Source organism: Petaurus breviceps, unplaced genomic scaffold (genome assembly GCF_028583685.1).
Source record: "Petaurus breviceps papuanus isolate PSGF00001 unplaced genomic scaffold, PetGlider_PUasm1.0 90650, whole genome shotgun sequence".
NCBI lineage: Eukaryota > Metazoa > Chordata > Mammalia > Diprotodontia > Petauridae > Petaurus > Petaurus breviceps.
The window spans coordinates 3,729,326-3,752,590 of record NW_027187299.1 but is presented as its reverse complement, the minus strand read 5'-3'; the positions used below and the strand labels follow the sequence as shown (position 1 = coordinate 3,752,590).

Genomic DNA, 23,265 nt, shown 5'->3' with positions numbered 1-23,265 from the left:
CAGACTAACAGTTTCAGAAGGTAAGCCTAAGACTGCCTTCTAATGTCTGAATGAGTTTCTCATCATTCTCAGCATCATAGTGCTTTTCACATACTGGGAATTTAATAAACATTTGTTGAATTGAAGAGAATCCTCCATTCATCCATCAGGACAATGCCTGAAGCATAAATATTCTTAAATAGCCTCTCTTTGGCAAGAGTTACTATGGCAACAAGGAAGATCATTTATAGGGGAGTGTTTAGTATAAGTGAAATTTTGCTAAAATTAATGTCAGACAACAGTATAGGGAGAAAGCAGCAAGAGATTTGGAATCTCATCCTGAGTCACTTGGCTGCTTCAAGTAGCCAGCTCATTCAACAGATAAAGAAGAACATTGGTTCTACCTTACAAATGAATTAATTAGAATTAAGGCATTATGTTTTACCAAATAGAGCTTTGGGACTTGTGAATCAGGAAAAAAATGGGTTCAAATCCTTCCTCAGAAACTTACTAGTTATGTAACCCCAGGCAAGTCACTTAACATGTTTATGCCTCAGTTTTCTCATATAGAAAATGAAAAGGTTAGGTATGATGGCCTCTGAAGTCACTTCTAGATCTTTCAAGCACTAAACATAAAAGCTGAGAAACTGTACCCATGGGATTTTTTTCTACATATATATGTAGGTAGAGAATATCCCTACTCCAGAATAAAAGAGGTATTTAAGACTCTGAAGCAGACCAATGGATTTGAAGAAGATTAAGTTAAAGCAATTTTACACAGTGGGAACAATTTAAAAGAATATGCGGTTAAAAAATTTTTTTTCATGTAAACCTGCCATTGACTTAGTTCTTCCACATACTCCCTTCTTGTTGTTTAGCTGTTTTTTAGTCCTGCCCAACTCTTTGTGATCCCATTTAGGGTTTTCTTGGCAGAGAGACTGAAATGGTTTTCTATTTTCTTCTCCAGCTCACTTTATAGATGAGGAAACTGAGACAAACAGAGTTAAGTGACTTGCTCAAGGTCACACAGCTAGTAGGTATCTGAGGTCAGTCTCCCTGATTCCATTCCAGGCGCTCCATCTGCTTGCTGTAGCACCTAGCTACACCGTATTCCCTAGGGAGAACTGAAAGCAAGCCTCTGAGGCACACATTACTTTAGTAGCCACTAGAAGGTATTTTCACCTGCCATGAGGAGAGTTAGTCTAACCATCCTGACACTGTCTAATGAGAGTCAGTCATGCAGAGAACAGTTGGGCTGCCTCACCAGTTTCTGAACAAATACATTTCCTGTTGGTATTCTACCCCTACTGAGCCTCTATCTCCAGTCTGTCTCATCTTTTATCACCAAACATGATAGGAAAAGAGTATCTGCATAAACTGTTTATGCCCTTTGGCCCAGGAATCCTTCTTACTTGGCATATACCCTCAAGGACATCAAGAAAAGAAACAAAGGTCCAATAAATACCAAAATTAAAAGATGCTTGCTCCTTGGAAGGAAAGGCATGGCAAATCTGGACAGCATACTAAAAAACAGAGACATCACCTTGCCAAAAAAGGCCCATATAGTCAAAATGATGGGTTTTTGTTGGTAATGTATGACTGTGAGAGTTGGACCATGAGGAAAGCTAAGTGTGCAAAATGGCGCAGGCTTCACAGGAGTATATATCAATGAGGTCCGCACAATGGCTCTGTAGATCTTTAGTCTAGAAGGCAGTCTGATACCTCTTCTCTCCCACATTTTCTTTCAGAGCCTCCCAAACACTGAGCTAACTGGCAATGTGTGTAAATTTCTTCTTGAAGACCTACTCATCCATGATCACCTCTTCAATGTTCTTTATATTTTCCAGATGAACTTGGAATCAGGAGAATAACTTGGAGCGAGTTATTTAACTTCCCTGAACTTCCATTTCCTCATCCTTCTAGACGTCTCTGCAACATTTGTAGCTGCTGATGACCTTCTCCTAGACCCCTTATCCTGTCTGAGTTTTAGTAACATTGTGCTCTCTCTCTGTCTCTCTCTGTCTCTCTCTCTCTGTCTCTCTCTCTCTGTCTCTCTCTCTCTGTCTGTCTGTCTGTCTCTCTCTCTCTGTCTCTCTGTGTCTCTCTCTCTCTCTCTCTCTCTCTCTCTCTCTCTCTCTCTCTCTCTCTCTCTCTCTCTGTGTCTCTCTCTCTGTCTCTTCCTACTCAATAAGTTTCAGCATCTACCTCTTTCTGCTAAAACAAAATATAAAATCCCATTTGGTATTTAATGCTACCACTTGCTGCCTTTATAGGCTTTTCATACATTATTCTGTTCTTAACATTCTGCTGTCCAGTCAGTCATACGGTCTATTAACTGTTCCTCAAAGTGACACTCCATCTCTCTACTTTGCCATGCCTTTAAAGGTCTCTGCAAATAAATGATTATTTACAAAGATCTCCAAATTAATATACCAAGAAACAGGAAATTTAAACAATCCAATCTCAGAGGAAGAAATTGAACAAATTAAAAATGAATTCCCAAAGAAGTTTCTAGAACCAGATGGGTTCACAAGTGAATTCTATCAAACATTAAAAAAAAAAAAACAATTTCAATATAACATAAATTGTTTGCAAAAATAAAAAAGAAAAGATCCTGCAAATTCATTCTATGACACAAATATGGTTTTGATATATGAACCAGGAGAGTCAGAACAAAAAAAGAAAACTATAAATCAATCTCCCTAATAAATATTAAAGAAAATATTAGCAAAGGAACTAAAACAACCTATCAGAAAGATTATACATTATGATCAGGTTAGATTTGCACTAGGAATCCAGGGCTGCTTTAATATTAGGAAAACAATGAACTTAATTAACTATATTAATAATAAAACAGTAAAACTCATGTGATCATATAAATGGATTCAGAGAAAGCTTCTGACAGAATATAACACAAATTTCTGTTAAAAAAAAAAAAAACAACCCAAAATGTGGGATTAAGTGAACATTTTCTTACCATGGTAAATAGTACAAATCTAAAACCAAGAGCCAGCTATGTGTAATGGAAGAAACTAGATCCCTTCTAGCATGTTTAGGGTAAAATAATTATGTCCATTGTCATCACTTCTATTTGACTTCATACTAGAAATACTGGCTATAGCAATAAGACAAGAAAAAGAAATTGAGTGGATAAGCAGAAGAAACAAATGAAGAAACAAAATTATTACTCCTTTCAGATGATATGATTATGTACTTAACCCTAGAGATTCAACTAAAATTAATTTAAATAATAATGTCAGCAAAGTTGCAGGATATAAAATAAATTCACATAAATCAGTGTTTCTGTATAATACCAATAAAGCCCATCAGAAAGAGATTAAAAGAGAAATTCTACTTAAAATAACTTCAGAATAGGAGTCTACCTGTCAAGATAAACAAAAGAATTATATAAATATAACTATAAACCATTGTTCACAGAAATAAAGACAAACTGAATAATTACAGGAATACTAATTGTTCATGGTAGGCTGAATAAATAAAATAAAAATGATAATGCTACCTAAATTAATGTATTTATCCAGGCCATTCCAATAAAACTACCAAAGAGCTACTTTATAGAAAAAAAAAACATGAAATTTATATGAAGGGGGAAATGTAAAGAACCTGCAGGGAAATAGTATTCATGTGCTTTGATCATTTCTCTATTGGAGAATGTGTCAATCTTATAATTTTGAACCAATTCTTTATATGTTTTGGAAAACTTAATGAGAGAATTCTTCTATAAATATTTTTCACATTTATCTCCCTTCTAATTTTAATTTATTTGTATACAAAAATCTTTTAATTTTCTATAATCAAAATTGTCCATTTTATCTTTTTTTTAATAGTTGACCTTTTTTTATTAACACATATACATTTACTTGATTTCTGGCTTGTTGAAGCAGTAGGTTAGACAACACTTGCCACAATAATGTCTGTCAAAATGGCTAGCCATAAAGACTCCAGCACCACATTCATCAGAAGGGCACTCTCGTCGAAGGTGGCTATTCTTGCCATTCTCTGCAACCTTATAGTACTTCGGAACAGCAAGCTTAACCTTCTTTCTCTTATGCTTGTTCTCTTTGGGAGTGGTGTAAGACTTCTTTCTCTTCTTGGCACCACCATGAAGCCTCAGAACAAGATGAAGGGTAGATTCCTTCTGAATGTTGTAGTCAAAGTATTCCAGTCTTCCAGCTGCTTGCCTGCAAAAATCAATCTTTGTTGACCAGGTGGAATACCTTCTTTATCTTGTATCTTGGCCTTGACATTTTCAATAGTATCGGACTGTTCGACATTAAGGGTGATGGTCTTCCCTGTCAAAGTCTTCATGAAGATCTGCATCATGGCACTGGGTCCACCTAAGATCAGAGGAAGGCTAAAAGGGATGGTAGTGGGTGGGAAGCAAGGAGGTTCCTCCAGTGCCTTCTGTGATTTTTAATACTTACCTAGTCATTTTCTCTTCCCCTAGGAACAGATCTGAAAGGTGGTTTCCTTGATTTTAAATATTTTATTTTTTCCAATTACATGCAAAAATAATTTTAATGTTTGTTTTTTAAAATTTCAAGTTCCAGATTATCTCTCTCTCTGTCCCTCCCCTCCCCATATTGAGAAAACAAGCAATTTTATATAGATTATACATGTGCAGTCATGCAAAACATGAAAGGTAATTTTTTTCCTTCTTCCTTTAATTTGCTTATGATATTACTATGTTTAAATTTTGTTTCCACTTGGGGTTTATATTGATGTATGCTGTAAGATGTTGGTCTATACCTAATTTCTGCCAAACTTATTTCCAATTTTCTCAGCATTTTTTGTCAGTGAGACCGTACTCTCAGTAATAGGAGTCTTTTGGTTTATTGAACACAATCCTACTATATTCTGTATACCTAATCTGTTCCAATAACAGACCTGTATCTTTTAATTAGGATCAAATGGTTTTAATGATTATTGCTTTGGAGTAGAATTTGAGATCTTGTACTGATAAAGTTCTTTCCTTTCCATTTTTTTTCATGATTTCTTTTGAGAGTCTTGAGCTTTTGCTTCTCTACGTGAATTCTGATATTATTTTTTTCTTGTTCTTTAAAATAAATATTTGGCAGTTCGATAGCTACAACATTGAGAAAGTAAATTAATATAGATAATAGCATTTTATTACCCTGACCTGACTGACCTATGAAAAATTAATATTTTTCCAATTATTAGGATCTTTTAAAATTATTCAGAATATTTTATTTATTTTAATCAAGTTCACATAGTCTTGGCAGGTAAACTCTCAAATATTTCTTATTCTCTATTTTTTGTAATGGAATTTCTATCTCTTGCTATATTTGGTTAGTAATATTCAGGAATTCTGAAATATATGTGGATTTATTTTATATCCTATGACTGCTAACTTAGTAATGGCTTCATTTAATTTTTAAGTTAACATTTTAGGATTTTCTAAGTAAATCATCTTATCATCTTAAAAAAAAAAAAAGAGAGAGAGCTTCATTTCTTCTTTGCCTATGCTTATTTCCATGTTTTCTCCTTCTTGTTTGATTCCTATATCTAGCATTTCTGGGACCATGTTAAATAGAAATGGTGATGATGTATATAATCTATCCTTTGGTCATATTTGAAAGCCCTCTGCTTTTTCTTCACTACATATAATGTTTGCTCTCAATTTTTCATAGATAATATTTATTATATTAAGTAAAAGCCCACTTATTTATGTGCTTTCTAGTTTTTTTTTTAAAGAAACAGGTGTTAGATTTTATTAAAAGCTTTTTTAGTACCTATTGATATAATCTTGAGTTATTACTTGAGTTATTAAAATATTTATTATATTTATATTCTTCCTTCTTTTGAGCCAACCTTATTTTCCTGGTATGAATATTGGTCGTGGTTTATAATGTCTTCAATATGTTGCAATAGTCTATTTGCTAATATTTTATTTAATTTTTTGTGTCAATATTCATTAGGGTTATTGGTCTATAGTTTTCTTTCTTTCTTATGTCTTTCCTTGATTTATGTATCCATACTACATCTGACTCATAGAAGGAGATTGGAAGTGTCTTTTCTTTTCACATTATTTCAAAAAATTATGTGATATTTGAAGTAATTCTTCGATTGTTTGATAGACATCACTTGTAAATTGTAAATACTTCTGGTTCAGAGCTTTTTTGGTGCAGATTTGTTAATAGTTTGTTCAGTTTCATTTTCTGAAATTGAGTTGCATAAAAAGTCTTTTGTTACTTTAGGTATTTTATATTTTTGCAGTTATTCATCCATTTCTTCTAAATTATCAGTCTTCTTAGAACATAATTGGGAAAAAACTATTTCTGCTAGTTTCCTTTATTTTCTATTTAATTGTAAATTCTCCGTTTACATATTTGGCACTTGTAATTTCATTTTCCTCTCTTTATGATTATATAATTATTTATTTTATTAGGTTTTCAAAATAAATCTCCTTAATTCATCAATTTAGTGTATTTGTCCTCGTTTTTAGCTTTTAATTATATTTTGCTCTTTATTTTCAGAATTTCTATTTTGTTACATAGTTGAAAGAGTTTTGATTTGTTCAAGTTTTGTTTTAAGTTTTATGCTCAATTTATTTGTTCTTTGTCTCTTTTGTTGATGAGTTTAAAGATATAAAATTGCCCCTACCAAATGCTTTAGCTGCATCCCATAAATTTAACATATCCTTTCATTATTGTTATTTTAAAAAATTAAATTAGCAATTTTTTCTATAATTTGTTCTTTGACCCACCAATTATTTAGAATTGTTATTTAGTCTCCAATTACTTTTTAAGTCTTTCTTCAAGTGCTCTTTATTCAATATAATTTTTTATTATGTTGTATAAGTAAATGATGTGTTTAGAATTTCTGCTTTTCTCCTTTTTTTTTTGATGATGCTCCAATATATAGTCAACTTTTTAAAAATTTTCATGCTGTGAAGCTCTACCACAGAGTCCAAGATGAAAAGGGATGTTTTTATAGGTAGTGAGATTCTCCAGATGTCTTTTGCGAATGAAATCATGTGCAAGTCCCAGAACACTGCAAAGCTCCGAGAAGAGACATGTAAACATTTAAAAGAGTTTGGCTAACCATCTATAAGGAAGAATCAAGTGGACAAAGGATATCTAGTATTCAAATCATGACCGATAGTTAGATGGGAAACTGACAGAGTGCATATTTCAGGCTTTAGCACATAGTAATCACTTAAGAAATGTTTTTTCATTCATTCATTGCCTCTCTTTCTCTCTCTGTATATGTATTTACATATGCATATATAAGTATCTACATATATGTGTATATACATATTAATATGCCCATATATGTATATTTATATACATATTATGTATATTGAAAGTACAAATGTATAATGGATAAGCTACACTCACAATTAAACAGAAATATGAGACTAGAATGGATTAACTTTGGGAAACTGTAACATTGCTTTGATTATCCTAAGACTTCTCCATAAAACAAAGACCCAGACTTTAATACCAAAATTCTGCAGATGTTGTTAAGCGTATGATGTCGTCATGTAGTCTCAGAAAATAATAAAATTAACATCACATAAAGAACAATGGAGAGGCAGAAGATAGGTATGGTCATGCTGTAACATATAGTAAAAAAAAAAAGATAGTGATATCAGGAAAATTAATTATCCAAAAATAATACTGGCTGATCATGTGGTCAAAATGAAGGGTAACTAATGGACAGCCTACATGCTGTATCCTCATAATATCAGGAGAAAGCAAGGATGGTTTCCAGTACATTGGGTTGACCACCTCTGGTGAATTTATGAGATAACATTGATAAGAGTTGTGAAGGATGAATGGGCATATTGTGCATTACAATCTTCATAACTGAAAGTAATGCCGACTTCAGTTAGCTAAAATCCATTTGACTCTTTGAGCACATCCAATTAAGTGAAAGCTTTCCACAGAATAATAAGTCTGCTATAATATTTATAGAATATCAGAGCTGGAATGGACATCAGACCCATTCCAGTCCAATCTGTATCTAACCAAGAATCACTTCAAATCATCCCAAAAAGCAGTTGCCCAACTTCTGTATAAAAGAATCACAATATAAGAATATCTCAAAGAACCACACAAATTGGGGTCAACTCTTGGGCCTTCTAGTGAGTATGAATTTTGTTTCCTCATTGTTTATTCTGATTCTTTTTGCTTTGTTTTAAAATTTCCATCCAAAAATATCCTGAACGAGCATAAAGATTATAACAAGTCAAGTCATTCTAAAGAAGTGTAAATAAACCAAGAAAATGTAGCCACTCCAAACTGGCTTGTATTTTATTCATTTTCTTTCAGTGTGAGGAGAAAAAGGGAGGTGGAGGAGGAACAGAAGAGAAAAACAGGGGAGAGGGTAAGGGAGAGATGGTATTTGCATGTGTGAATTAGTTGAAAAAGTAAAGTGGAATTCCAACAACCAGTTAACTAATTGATTACTTTCAAAATAACAAGATGATTATAGAATGATTTTTCCCCATTGGTGGATTTGTAGGAGCAGAGAAAAAAAGGGGGAGAGATGCAAGTGCAGGAAACTTGATTATGGCCTTTTATTATTAATGATATGCTCTAAGTAGTTCAGTGGATTTTTAGAACTCCAAGGTCACATTATCATAATTTGCCTGTTTCATTTACTATCTGAAAAGGGAAAAGTCTTCCCTTCTGTTCTTTTTCCCTTCCCTTTTCTTTGACAATTTAATAAAGCACACTCAATAACAGGCAGCAAATGGCTGATGGGGAGACCTAGGCAGCCCTACGCTATTGCTGAAATCTGTGGCTGACTTTTGGTTGATGGTGCTGTGGAAAAATCGATGGGCCAGGGTCTTTTTGCTTGCCCTTATGTCCCTGTTGAACCTGTAAACTTTGCTCTGCCGTGAAAATGGCTGTAAGGGTAGGAAGGGTTGAGGATGAAATCTGTTTCATTGTACCCATCTGGCCTTCCAGCTTGATTACCAGCAGTATGACTATATCCTTCTGTTGAACCAAGTCTGGGCACGATGCCCACTTCTGTAGTTTCAGAAATGACATCCACAAAGTCATGCCACTTTTCTGTCTCAAAATCTGGCTTGCAGGCTACAGCTCTATTGTGATAGCACCACATGTTATCCACTACCATTTGAACAAACTCAATGCACTTTTGGGCACAATGATATACCTTATAATAATAATAACTAGCATTTATATAGCACTTTAAAGTTAAAAACAACACCACAAATACATTCTCTCATTTGATCCTCCCAAGAATTCTGTGAAATAAATACTATAGAGATTAGAAACAGAGACTAAATCTGTGATTTCATTAGTATAAGGAGACCCCAGGTAAGGAAACTTCCTCTACCAATTCAAGTTCATACCTTCTTTGCAAATTATGATCTTAAGAGTATTGCCTAGAGCACTCGGAGGTTAAGTGACTTATCCAGAATTTTATAGCTAGTATGTGTCACAGGGCAGGATTTGAATCCAGTTCTTCTTGGGCTTTGAGAGCCAATAAGAAACAATGTATAGAAGCCAACCACAGAGTCAAGACAACCTGGGTTCACGTACTACCTTTGTCACAAACTGGGTCTCTTACCTCTTAGCACCCTTAGAAATTCTCTAAGATTATAAATTACAGACCAGTTACTGGTTAGTATTGATAGGGAGAGGTTTTTGTTTTTGTTTTCTTGTTTTGTTTTGAACTGGGAGCTCCATACAACAGAAAGATGTGGTAGAAAAAACATTGTTGGGGTGGTTAGGTGGTGCAGTGAATACAGCACTGGCCCTGGAGTCAGGAGGACCTGAGTTCAAATTCGACCTCAGACACTCCACACTTACTAGCCGTGTGACCTTGGGCAAGTCACTTAACCCCAATGCCTGGCCTTTCACCCTCCAAAAAGAAAAATAAAAACCAGTATGTAACAGAAGTTCATAGTTTCATATACAAAACATTTTTTTCTTTGCATACTGAAATATTTGTCTACTAATATTAAGTTCATAACAAAAATTAAATAAAATTTGAAAAATATAATATGAATTAATTTATGAGATTAGCTGGTTACGTAGCAAGGTCTTCCTCAAGAGAATGGGGCAAGAATGGGGAAAGCTAAGTTATGATGGAGATTTGAAAATCAAGAAAGATCCTGAGCAGGGAGCACTACCACTAGATAGCATGAATGTACTCTTCCGTACTGCAGCCAAAGGGAATTTCCTTAAGCCCAGATCTGCCCATAGCATTCCTCTACCAAATAAACTCTGGTTTCTTGCCTCTAGGATACAATATTAGTTCCACTGTTTAGTTTTTAAGATAGTTTACAACCTGGTCCCAACTTATCTTTCCAGTCTCATTGTATGTTACTCTTCTTCCCACACTGCAAATTAGTCAAATGGGTCTTTTCTCTATGTCATTTCCCATCTCCATATTTTTTTTACTGGTTATGCCCTATCCCTATATAGCGGCAACCACACTGGTATACCCAGGATGGACGCTAGCACAGGTTCTTAGATCTGCTTTACTAGGAAAGGTAGCTGTTCAAGGAGTCAACAATCTTTTAAATTACATTCATTAGTTTATCAGCACTCTGAATTTCAGAGAAAATCCAAAGAAAATTGAGAAAATAAAAACAGAGAAATAAAGACCAATAGAGTGGGCTTCTAACTGTCTGAGAAATTAGCACAAATCTGCAGACAGATCTAACTCTCTGACCAAGGCCATACATACATAGTTACCAGAGAAAGAAGCACCAATATCTGGGTCTTTCAAAGATGGAACTCATCCTTCCCTGCATTTTTCCAGCACTTTTTGTTGTTATTGTCCAATATCTTTATGTGGGTACCTGATCTAAGAGGGTCTAACAGGATCAGAGGGGGAAGGTCTCTGAATTGGGGAGGTTACAGGGGTCTCTGAGCAGGGGTGGGAGTCAAATAGGAATCTTTGAACTGTTGGGTCTCTGAGCTGGGGTGGGAGTCAGAGGGACTGGGATGGGGGCCCTCCCTTTTCAGTTTGAATCACCCTTTCTTTTCCTTAATTAAAATTTATTCATTTTTAAGTTTCTCTCTGATTTAAACCATCTTCACTTTTTTAATGGTGAAGGAAGCTGGGTAGAGGGAGAATCTGGAAGTCACCTTCAGTATACTGTATGAGTTCTTCTGAAGGATTTATGGAAAGACATGAGTGAGAACTACACAGGAAAAGAAGGGATAGGAGTAACCCCACCAATAAGATCATGAATCCAACTGCAATGAGGTCCTAGCCAATGAAACCCCATCATGAGAAGACATGCAATGGGCTCTGTCTACTGCTGCCCCATGTGCTTCTGGAAAGACAGAGTGATGTAATGTGTAATGGAAAGACCCTGGTCCCCAACTCAGAGCATGCTCAGACATTCCCAGCTCACAGCATGCTTGGAGTGTGGTTCTGATCTGCTGACCACATGGTAAAGAGATTGGCTTTTAACTGTCTATTGAGCTAGAATTGGTCTATCTTCAAAAGACCAACCAGCCAAAGCAAATTTCATGCTCTTTCCTTCGTTGCTGTGTTCAAGTAAAGAGGCAAGGACTGCTGTAAGCCTCTGGGTGGAGAAGGAACCTTGAGCTCTCTCTCACCCATAGCTGGCATGAAGCCATGAGCACATGGCCCCGCTAATGCTTCTGTCATTGTTATGTCTATACTTTCCTACTTTTAGGTGAAGGAGCATTGGAGACAGGTATGATCTTATAAACTTTGAAAGGGCAGAATAGTGAGTGCCAGGAACATGAGAGCTGCAGACCATGCCAGGATTTGCCAGAGGCTGAGCTGCATAGCAACTTACTTGACCCAACCCAGCAGTAGCTTAGACATGGACTATCCATACATTGGCTTTGCAGCATTTGGAAATGGACTTGGTGAGATCAACACTTTGTACAAGCTGCATTAAGTTAAATTCTACTCTCCCAAGGGACTGAGGTGCTATAGGCAAAGTACACCTTTGGATGTTGCAGGGGAGGGGAATGTTTGTACTCTGTTCTTGCTATATCTTTTCACTAAAAAAATCTATTTGTCAATGCTAATTGATGTTTGGCCAAATGAACCTGGGAGGCTAATCAAGGGCAATTAATATTAGGAAGAAAACACTGTAATGGGGAGTTCGTCATCGATAACTTTAGCAGAAAATGTTCCCATCTCTTAGGGCTACCTCTAGAACCCTGAGGTGGAGATCTAGCTAGCTTTGCTCTTGGACCTGAGTCATCAGTGTGAGTGTATCAGTTGAGGTGAGGAACTTCACAATATGTTTCATAATCATCAAATCAAGTTTTATTATATGTGGTTATAAGAATTTATTTGAGCTTGTTCTTAGAACTGACTTCCATTAGATTGTAAGCTCCATGAGGTTAGGGACTGTCGTTTGTCTTTCTTTATATCCCCAGCATTTAGCACAGTGCTTGACATAGAGTAGGCACTTAATAAATGCTTATTTACTGACTAACTGACATTCCTATCCTGCCTATTTATTTTAGAGGAAACAGAGAAGTAAAATTATGTTGATATTATTTTATATCACATTTTAATAATGTTTAGTATTGATTGTAAAACATACTTCTAGTTGGAAAAGGCTTGAATTTGGGCTATGACTCCTACCATAATTTTTGTTGTTCAGTCAGTTTCAGTCATAACCAACTCTTCATGACCCCATTTGGGGTTTTTTGGTGAAGATATTGGAGTGATTTGCCATTTGTTTCTCCAGCTAACATAAGAGTGAAGTGATTAGAGTCAGCAGCTGAAAAGAAGGAAAGTTGTCTAGTTTCCATTGGCTCTAGGGTGTGATAAGTTGAGGTCTCCCTCTGAGGAGATGGTATAGTGCCACCAAGTAGATATGGGTTATAGTTACTCTCGGAGGGAAGACAGTATGCTCATACAGTGAGTATCATGGGAACTCAGGTTTATAAAGGCCTGCAGTGGATCAGGTCATGAGGCCCAAAGCATGGACTGTAGGTCAAATGAACAATTCCCTTATCAAGAGCTGAGCTGGACAGGAAGATTCAGGTAAAAGAATTGGCTTCAGGTGGAATAATAAGAAAAAAGGTTGTGGGGCAAGGCAACAGAAAGAAATTTTCAGGGGAGCATAGGTGAGCCCACAGAAATGTCAATATAACGAAGGGAAGATGGGATGTGGCTAACATGTCATCATCTAAAAGCATGCTGTAGCAAGTAAATATGTTGTGATAGAGTATGTCATTTCAGTCCACTTTGTAATGGGGGCTTCAGACTTTTACCGTGAGTAGAATAAAGCAATGAAAACTAACTGTGAATTCTGGGAATTAAAGTCCTAGATAGACAGTGTTTGTTTATTCCTCACCCTGGAGAGACATTATATGGTGACCTCTGGGTCAAGAGTAGACTTCTGCCACTGCACTGGGATTTTTAAACTGGACTGCAGCAGCCCCTCATCTCTGTTATGCCAGGAAGTCTGCCCCCATTCCAGGACTCAAGATAATCTCTCTCCTAAACTAGGGAGAAAATGTTATCATTTATCCAGGCCTTCCAAATCTTTGGATTTAGTTAGGTTTTAGAATCTTTCCCTGGCTACAAGGAAAGTATGGCTATCTTCTTGTTCTATCTTCGCACTGTTTTTCTTGGCATATTCCAACTTAGACCTTTGGGATAATCTCCATCAAATTCTTCCTTCAATTTTTGGATTTGATGTTCTTCTTACATTCTTAGATTATTTGTGTGGGCCGTGACTTTTCCCCAGGTGTGGGCCATTACTTTTCCCCCAGACCTTATTAATTGTTCTAATTACTGATGGTCCTTTTTCTACATCCCTATGATGGGGATCTAACAGCCAAAGTATGGAAATCTCACTGGGGTTGGGGAAGAAACAAGATCTATACCCCCAAGGAGAGAGAATTTAGGGGTCCATTTGGAATAGTGTTTTTCTTGCCTGGAGTTGGGGAGAGAGATGGACAGTGGGTCAAGGGTATGGTATCATAAGATACCTTTCTTCTGCCTCTATATTCCACAATATCTCATGATCTCAACTACGCTAATAGGATTTTCTTTGGCATTATGTTTCCTCATGTGCTTGGTGGCAAAACTCTCTTGGTGCACTGCTATTAGGGAGCAGGAAAGGAGATAATTCAGACAACTTCTTTGCCTACTTATTCTGGTCCTAAGTGATAGGAAATTCAGGAATCTAGAGAAAATAGTGATGGCAAAAACCCAATAGAGGACGGATTCTGGGCTGGCTGCTGAAAAAGTAAGGAGACACCAATGAGATGAGTTGGCTTTGGATAGGTGGGAACATTTCCATCATTTATCTGATTTAAGGAGTACCTATCATGTGCATAGCATGCTTTAAGTACTTGGGAAGATTAAAAGGTACCTGGAAAATTTCTCTCTCTCCCTGAATTTTTCCTGCCTCTCTGTTTGACCTTTCTGTGATGTTTACTTGTATACTTCCATTATCCCTTTACTAGACTGCCAAGTTCTTAAGACCTATGTTGTTTTTCATCTCTGTATTCCAAGCACCTAACATAGGGCCTTACAAATTGTCAATCAACAAACATTTATTAAGGACTTAAAATGTGCCAGGAACTTGTTAAGCTGTGGGGATTCAAGAAAGGAAAGGATATATATGATCAAGGAACTCACATTCTAACTGGGGAAAGAAGACACCCCAACTGGAGAAAAAACATACAAATTACTAAGCACGTACAAGGTGTGTAAATGGCAAGTTGTTTTGTAGGTTCTCCATTGGTAAAGATGACAATTATATCAGGAGGGTGAGGTTTTGACTTGAGAAGGAATTGAATTTAAGTGAGGCAGGGCTGTGCAAAGTCATCAGCCTCACTCTCTCCTCCAACAAGATATAGATCATGACGAAGGGAGGTGGCCTCAGACACAGTGGGAGACCTTGGGCTTTTTAAGCTAAGGCCTTTCCCATGCCTCAGTTTGTCTGAGGCAACACCCATTCAGTGACTAAAGGATAGGTAAGAACTGACGCAAAAAAATGGCCTAATTTGCCTTCACAAAAGAATCAATCACACAAGATAGTGTAAATGGCAGGTGATTTAAGAGGGAATGTATGGAGAGCATGTTCACTACTGTGCTATCTGACAATGTATCTTTGCTCAAAGTTTTTTCCTGTTCCTGGAATGTTTTTCCTCTTCTTCACCTAAAGAATTCTTTCCCATCCATTTAAGTCATCTCCTCTTAACTGAGTAGCTGAAGTGGTACAATGACTAGAGTGCTGGGCCTGGAGTCAGGAAGACCTCAGTTCAAACTTGGCCTCAGACACTTACTAGCTGTGTGACCCTGGGTAAGCCACTTAACCATGATTGCTTCAGTTTCCTTGTCTGTAAAATGAGCTGGAGAAGGAAATGGTGAACCACTCCAGTATCTCTGCCAAGAAAACTGCAAATGGGGTCAAGAGGAGTCAGATATTATTGAAAACATCCTCAAAAACAAAACCTCCTAATTCAAATGCAACCTCCTCCAAGAAGCTGTCCCTCAACCCCCTACCATCTCTGTTGGTAATGACCTTCCCTCTCTAACTCCATGATTTATTTTTGCATTTTCTAACATTGTTATAACCCATTAATGCACTTATGTAATATTGATTATTGGTTAACACTAATATTAAGGGTATCTGTGATGTAATATTACTATACTAGACTGTGAGTTCCATGAAGATAGGATCTTATCTAAATTTCCTATCTCCTATAGCACCTAGCACAGATCTTCTCACACAATAGGAGCTTTATTAATATTTATCAAATTGAATAAAAAAAAAATGTGGTCCTAGCCCCCAAGATCTTAAAGTATGACAAAAGACGTAAGACTCACAACTTTGACAAACATGCATTCCCAGACAGAGTTGGTGTGGATCAGGTCATGAAACCCAAGGCAGAGAGTGTATATAGAATGAACAATTTCACATAGTGTTGAAATAAATTGGAAAATTCAGGTAAAAAGATTTTGCTTTAGGTAGACTGTTATAAAATTAAGCCTGGTGGTCTTGAGACCGTCAGAACAGTTTTCCCTACTGTAGCTTATAAACTCTATGCATGGAAAACATTGTTATAAGATTAGGCCTGATGGTTTTGAGACAACCATGGTAATTTCCCCTTAAGAGAGGCTATAAGCTTATAGAAGATACTCATGTAAAAATACTGACAATCACATTTTTAAAAGGTTAATACTATGCTGTCCCCAGAGTCAGGAGGACCCAAGTTCGGTTCCGGCCTCAGACACTTAACACCCACACAAAAAAAAACTAGCTATGTAACCTTGGGCAAGTTACTTAACCCCAATTGCCCTCCAAAAAGGCAAAAAAAAAGGTCAATACTACTGTGTCCTCCAAATAACTTTTTACAGCTTGTTTTTCTCTCCCTGATAATAAACTCGCAAAATAATATTCTGCCCTGACTCCAGATACACAATTCAGTCAGTTCCAGAGAAGTCAAGTTCTAGGAAGGAAGGAAGGAAGAAAAGAAGGAAGGAGGGAGGGAGGGAGGAAGATACTCATCATATTGCTTTGTAAATGCCTACAGTGTCCAACACTGTGTTCTGTATTCAATGGTTGCTGCAACCAGTTGTTATACAGGCTTTTCTTAACACCATTGTGCTTTAAGAAATGATGAAGGGGGAAGGGAGGCCAAGTGGCACAGTGAATAGAGCACCAGCCCTGGAGTCAGGAGGACCTGAGTTCAAATGTGAGTTCAAATCCAGCTGCAGACACTTAACACTCACTAGCTGTGTGACCTTGGGCAAGTCACTTGACTCCAATTGCCCTGCCCTCCCCCCTCCAGAAAGCAAAAAAAGAAAGAAAGAAAGAAATGATGAAAGGGATGGTTTCAGAAAAACCTAGGAAGAAACTGAGACAAGAGTGAAGTAAGCAGAACCAGATCATTGTGCATACTAACAGCAATATTGCAATGACAATCAACTGTGAAAGACTTAACCAACTTTAATCAATACAATGAACCAAATCAATTCCAAAGGACTCATGATGAAAACTACTATCTACCTCCAGAGACAGAGAAAACTAATGAACTTTGACTGCAAATTAAAGTATAATTTTCTCACTTTATTTTCCTTGCTTTTTTGTGACATGGCTAATATGGAAATGTTTTGTATGATTTCACATGTATAATGGGTATCATACTGCTTGCCTTCTAAGTGGTTGAGGGAGGGGTTGAAGGGAGGAAGAGAATTTGGAAATCAATTTTTAAAAAAAAGTTTAAAAAAATCATTTATTTATTTTTAAATAGGCTTTCCTCATTGAAAGGAATTACCATATGACCCTTGGAGTTGAAATCTGGGAGTTTGTGCCTACCCCAAATAGTATGCTTGTAAAAAGGATATGTGGTGTCTAGGCATAGCAAAAAGCCAGGCATCTAAGATAATCAGATTCAGCCCTTAATTCATTCTCACTGCAACTCTATGTAGTGACAGGTGACAAATATTAGTTTCTTCTGTCTTTTCTTGGAACAGTTAGTCCTGAAATGCCCCTACTTCCCACCTTAATGTCTGTGCAAAACAACTTCAAAAATACAATTTCAAAGCCTGACTTAATTGCACTCAATTATTTTAAGTCATCTGAATTTTAGGAATCTTCTTTAAAATTGATGAAAATGACAATTTTTAATTTGAAAAGAAACTGGATAGAAAAGAGTCCTTTCCCATCCCACTCCCATTTGATTCTGAGAAAGGGAAGGTGAGAATCATTTGGTGGGAAATTCAGATGCAAATTGAATTTTTTTAAACTGGTACTTTAATTTGCTCCTCACATGCCCTCATTATTTGATGTGAAAAGCAACTTTAAATGGTGATATCGGTGCCTGCAAATTAAATGTTTCCTTTCCAGTTAGTGATATCAATCCAATGATGATGGCAGCCAAAGTGAAACAATTTCATTAATCAATCAAATCATTTCTAATAATCTAAGATGAGCCAATTTTCCAGTAGTTCTTTTCTTATCTCCATGCATCTCCCTTTATTTGAAAGAAGTTTTGTTTCTGCTCATCAGAGAAACTTTCTTCCCCACCCCCGCCCCTCGACTCTCTTCTACATTTCTCATAAAAACATAGTCTAGAATACCTTAAATTTCTATGTCTCAGTAATAACAAGTGAATGTTCCAGTGAATAACCTCTGCTGATACCATAATTTTGAAATTGTTTCAGGTTTTCTGGATCACAGCCAGCAGTGGTGAATAGGCACTAAGTGACAGAAATTGTGCCTTTAAGAGGCTTTCAATGAATAATGGTGCATTTTCAGTTTTTTATTTGATTTCTCTCCTCTCTAAGTGCTTGTAGAGGGTCTTCTTTGGCTTGTTTATCCACAGGACATGAAGCCTAGACGACTGTGCTCCAGAGCTAAGAGGAAAGGAAACAAAATTTGAGAAGAGAGTTCGCCTGTGATTTCAGTGCAGATAGACAGCACTGTCTGTGTCTGGGTTTGGTTTGGGTCCTCCAGGACAGGCATTGTCTCCTGAAGGCTTGGGGAGACATCCTGATGTTGGATTTCATGCAGCTTTGCTATGGGGTGGTACCCTGGAAAAAGGACTGACTCTAGAATCAGAAGGGCTGGGTTCAGATTTTATCTGTAACTCTTGCTACCTATGTGATGTTGGGTTTAACCTCTTTAGGTCTCAATTTCCTTGACTATAAAAGGAAGTTATCTTCTAAGGTCCCTCCCAGATCTGGGACTATGATCCTGCCACCTCAGTGATATGTCATTTACATATGTATGTATGTGTCTCTGTGTGTATGTATTTATATATGTACGTATTTGTGTATATGTATGTATACATGCACACATATATACATACAGGTACATATTATATATATATACATATATTCACCCCCTGCATATATATCATAAACACACACATATACATATGTATATTTATGCAACACCACCTCCAGACTCATTCTCTCCAATGCCCACTACCAATGGGAGGCTGATACCCCAGAAAATGTCTAACTACTTCTTCTGCCACGATTCTAGGGCAACTCTGGGAAATGGAGCATTTTCCACAAGTCTCCTTGCAGCATGCTTCCTACTATCAATTAACCAATTAATTTCTTCCAAATATCAATCAACCAGTTGATATCTACTAGCTTTTACAAAGGATATTTACTGAGAAGGTATAGTAAAGATAGAAATTACAAAAAGAAAATATCCCCAAGCCAGGTCACACTTTTCCCTCTGTACATATTTAGCCCCTAGGGAGAATGAGATTAAACATTTAGTAATGGGTACAAAGCATTGTCATCCTGTTTCCTCTGCCCCATTTCCCCCTTGCACATCAAAGGAATATGTCATATACATATGAGTGTGTATTTGTGTGTGTATATATGTATGTATATTTATATATGTACACATTTATATACACACCCCACATATATCCCCTACATCTCTCTCTCTCTCTCTCTCTCTCTCACACACACACACACACACACACACACACACACACACACAAAAGCATGAAATGTATGTAGGGCACATATGTGGTTGATGGGTACCTCCCGGTCCTATGAGTCCTTGCCTCTTTTGAAGAAGCTCTTGGGGTGTTGCATAGCCAATGCTTTTCTTGCAGGCCTTAGTGTCTTAGCTGATGGGTTAATTCACTGTGGAGCTGGGCCAATCAAATTACTCCTTAGGGCTGATCCTTACTATACTTGGCTATGAAAGCTTTTATCTGTAGTAAAACTGACTCTAGTTGTTGGACCTCCCAAGATTCTTTCTGACCTTTCAAAAGCTCAATAAGTTTCTGGATACTCATTTACCTAAGATTGGGACTGAATAAACTCAAGAGACCAAAATATAGAAGTGCCCTGCCTTTATGGTAACAAAACAGTCAGTGGGAGATAAGGCTTGGTACCCCTCCCCCACCTAGAGAGGCCTAACAATTCCCTTCCTCACTTAGAAGCCAACATGGCAGAGATGAGATATTTTCAATTGGAAGTTTTGTTGTTTTGGGGGGTTTGGTGAATTTTTTTCTTTCTTTCTTTTTTGGTATTCATGCTAATTCCAGCTCAGAAGCCAATTCAAAGACTTTTCATCACCACAACAGTATCCAGACAGGAAACAGTCCCGTCTGAGAATAAAGGATAATTGTACCTACAGTAAAGAGGGTTCAGGAGCTTACCATGGTTCCATGAGTTGGATTTGTAACAAACAGAGAATATTGTATTTGCTATGAATGACCTACCAGGAAGAGCATAGGCATGCATATTTTAAGGAATGGGCACTCATTGGTCAGTCTTGAATGACATTTAAATGAATTAGAATTTTAAAAAATATTTTTAGGACTTTTAGAAAATTTTACAACATTCTTTGAGATAATTAGCAATATCCCAGGGGTTGTGGGAACCACAGGTTGAGAGGTTTATACAGTAAGAACACATTAAATGGCAAAGACACGTACAGCCTTATGAATAGGAAAAAAAATGTACTGTAAGACAAAAATCACAGATATGGCCAGAGATAGAAAATTAAACCTTACTATAAAATATCATTTGAAGAATTTCCCCCCCTTTCTTTCACAGTACTTTTATATCAATATCTCATTTTACCAGTGCAATAATCCTAGGAGACAGATAGAACATGTATTATTATCCTTATTTTATAGATGAGAGAAATTGAGTCAAAGAAAGATTATGCAACTTGCCTAGATATCAATTTATTTATTTTTTTAAGCAATCAGGGTTAAGTAACTTGCTCAAGGTTACACGGCCAGTTATTTCTGGGTGTGGTGCTAAGTATCTGAGCCCAGATTTGATCCCCAGGTCATCCCGACACTGGAGCTGGTGCTCTTACTCGCTGAGCCACCTGGCTGCCCCTAGATATCAATTTAGAGCTGGAAGAACTTCAGAGGTCATTTTTTCTAAGTTTCCCATTTCAAAATGAAGAAAGTGAGCCTCAAAGAAGTTGAGTTAGCCAAGAATATGAAGTGATTTGGGCTAGAATATAGGAGTGTAAAAGGGAATAATGTGAAATTTTCTCTATATCTTTTTTGTACATAGTTGTTTGCTTATTGTCTCCTCCATTAGACCGTGAACACTTTTAGAACAAGGACTTTTTTTTCCCCTTGATTTTTGCATCCGTATAATCTTGCACAGTACCTTATATATAGTAGAGCTTTAGTAAACATTTGCTAAATTTAAATGAATTAAACGTATGTTTAGTACTGCCTAATTGTTAGCTGGGGCAGCTAGGTGGCACAATGGATAGAGTGCTGAGCATAGAGGCAGGAAGACTTATCTTCATGAGTTCAAATCTGGCCTTGAGCACTTATTAACTGTGTGACCCTGGGCAAGTCACTTAATCGTGTTTGCCTCAATTTCCTCATCTGCAAAATTGAGCTGGAGAAGGAAATGGAAAACTACTCCAATATCTTTGCCAAGAAAATCCCAAACAGGATTAGGAAGAGTCAGATATAGACTGAACAACAGAATCACAATTATGAGCTAATATTATTATTTACTCCATTCCTTTATGGTTCCTTTGTAGGAAGGTTAAAAGAGAAGAGAGGAAAATTCAAATAAGTCAAATCCTGCTACTCGTTACTCACTTTAGTTAAAGGGAATTTGGAGGTGAGGTTACAAATAAATTGAAATAAAGTTTGGAGATGATGTATCACTGTTCTGTAAGCTCTGGAATGAAGACATCTGAGTTTTAATCCAGTGCTACCACAGTGTGACTATGGGCCACACACTTAGCACATCATCAGATTTAAAGCAGGAGTGGACCATAGGGTTTGGAACTGATGATCCTTTCACTTTGAAGAAACAGAAACCCTGGGAGGTTAATTATCCCAGGTTACACAAGGAGTAAGTAGCAGAAGCAGAATTTTCACCCAGGTTCTCTCATTTCAAAGATGATTCCCTTCTATAGCTCACTTCTTTTTCCTGACTGCCATAGTCCTCTATTTCCTCATCTGTAAAATTGGGAGACTGGAATAGATCATCTCAAAGGTCTTTTTCAGCTCTATAATGGATAATTTAGGGCACATCAAATACACAGCAAAGACTCCCTTTCAATCTAGCTCTGGGTACAGATGAATTGCCCATGTTTCTGTGAAATGTTGTCTGGCCCATTTCCCACTCTAGAGTCCTCGGATCCCTAGGGTTGTAAGGAAATAACTGCTAGCCAGTTTAAAGGCTAGCCTCAAGGGGAAAAAAACTGATTAAAATGTGCATTCAATCTATTTTTTCTCCTTTATTGATGGCTCTCTCAGAGGGGGTGGTGAGAGCTCTACAATGAAAAATGTAGATAATGGAAAAAATATCAATAAAAAGTTTTTTAAGTGAAGTGGAGAGGATGTAGTAGCATATGTCTGTAGTCTTTGTTGCTGGAGAGATTGTGGCTAGTGGATTGCTTGAGTTTGGGAGTTCTGAGCTAGGGCTAAAAATAGGGCTAAAAGCCGATTGCGTGTCTATATTAAATCTGGTACTAATATGGTGCTACCTCCTACCCAAATCCTACCCCCAGACTGAAGGGACACTAAGCTGCCTAAGGAGGAGTGAACCAGCCCAGGACAGAAAAATTGAACAGGTTAAGACATTTAAAAAGATTAGCATTGGGAATGGTCTCATTGGTAGTGGTTGTCTTTCCAGCCTTGGCAAGATAGAGAGAACCATTTTGGGGGAAAAGAAGAGAATGGTATGGAATAATATTAAGAATCCTAGCAGCCTTGTCAAAGGTCTTGTCAATCTCTCCCCTAGATAAGTTAAAAATCAACAATCTGATCTTGTACCCAGTCCAGAGTAGCTTTAGGCAAGCTGTTTATGGGGAGAACTACAGAAAAGAGGGTGTTGTTCAATATTGTAGCTAAGAAAGATCCTAGGCCTAATTTCCCTAACACATGGGGGAAAAAACCCAGCAATGGCTTTTATGATTTCTATAACATGGTGATTTTGTTCTTTGTTTCCTTTTACTTTCTAAAATTAAAGACCTTTAGAAAATCTCAAAAAAATGACCATTCAACTGACTTCCTCCTTTTTCCTTCCCATTCATCATCCAACTTAATATTTTCTTCTGGTTGCTCATTCCTTTTGAAATCTTGAATTTGGACCTACATTTCAGTCAAGAAACATTACACGATGCACATTCCCAATAACACAATTCCCAATAGAAATAGTTTGAAAATGACATCTATCTATACAACATGCCATTTTGCTTGTCAGAGAGAGGGAACAAGGATCCAAAAAGCTTTGAGTTGTCACCTTTTCATGTTTAGGAACTGAAAATTTCTGATGATGGTTTTTTGGGGGAAAAGAGTCTGTGAACATAAGTTGAAAGAAACT

The 23,265-nt window shown here is 36.9% G+C and overlaps 1 pseudogene; it reads right to left on the bottom strand.

The window, feature by feature from the left end:
• Positions 1-3,807: 3,807 nt before the first annotated feature.
• On the bottom strand, positions 3,808-4,362 carry LOC138143587 (ubiquitin-ribosomal protein eS31 fusion protein-like; annotated as a pseudogene).
• Between the last annotated feature and the right edge of the window lie 18,903 nt (positions 4,363-23,265).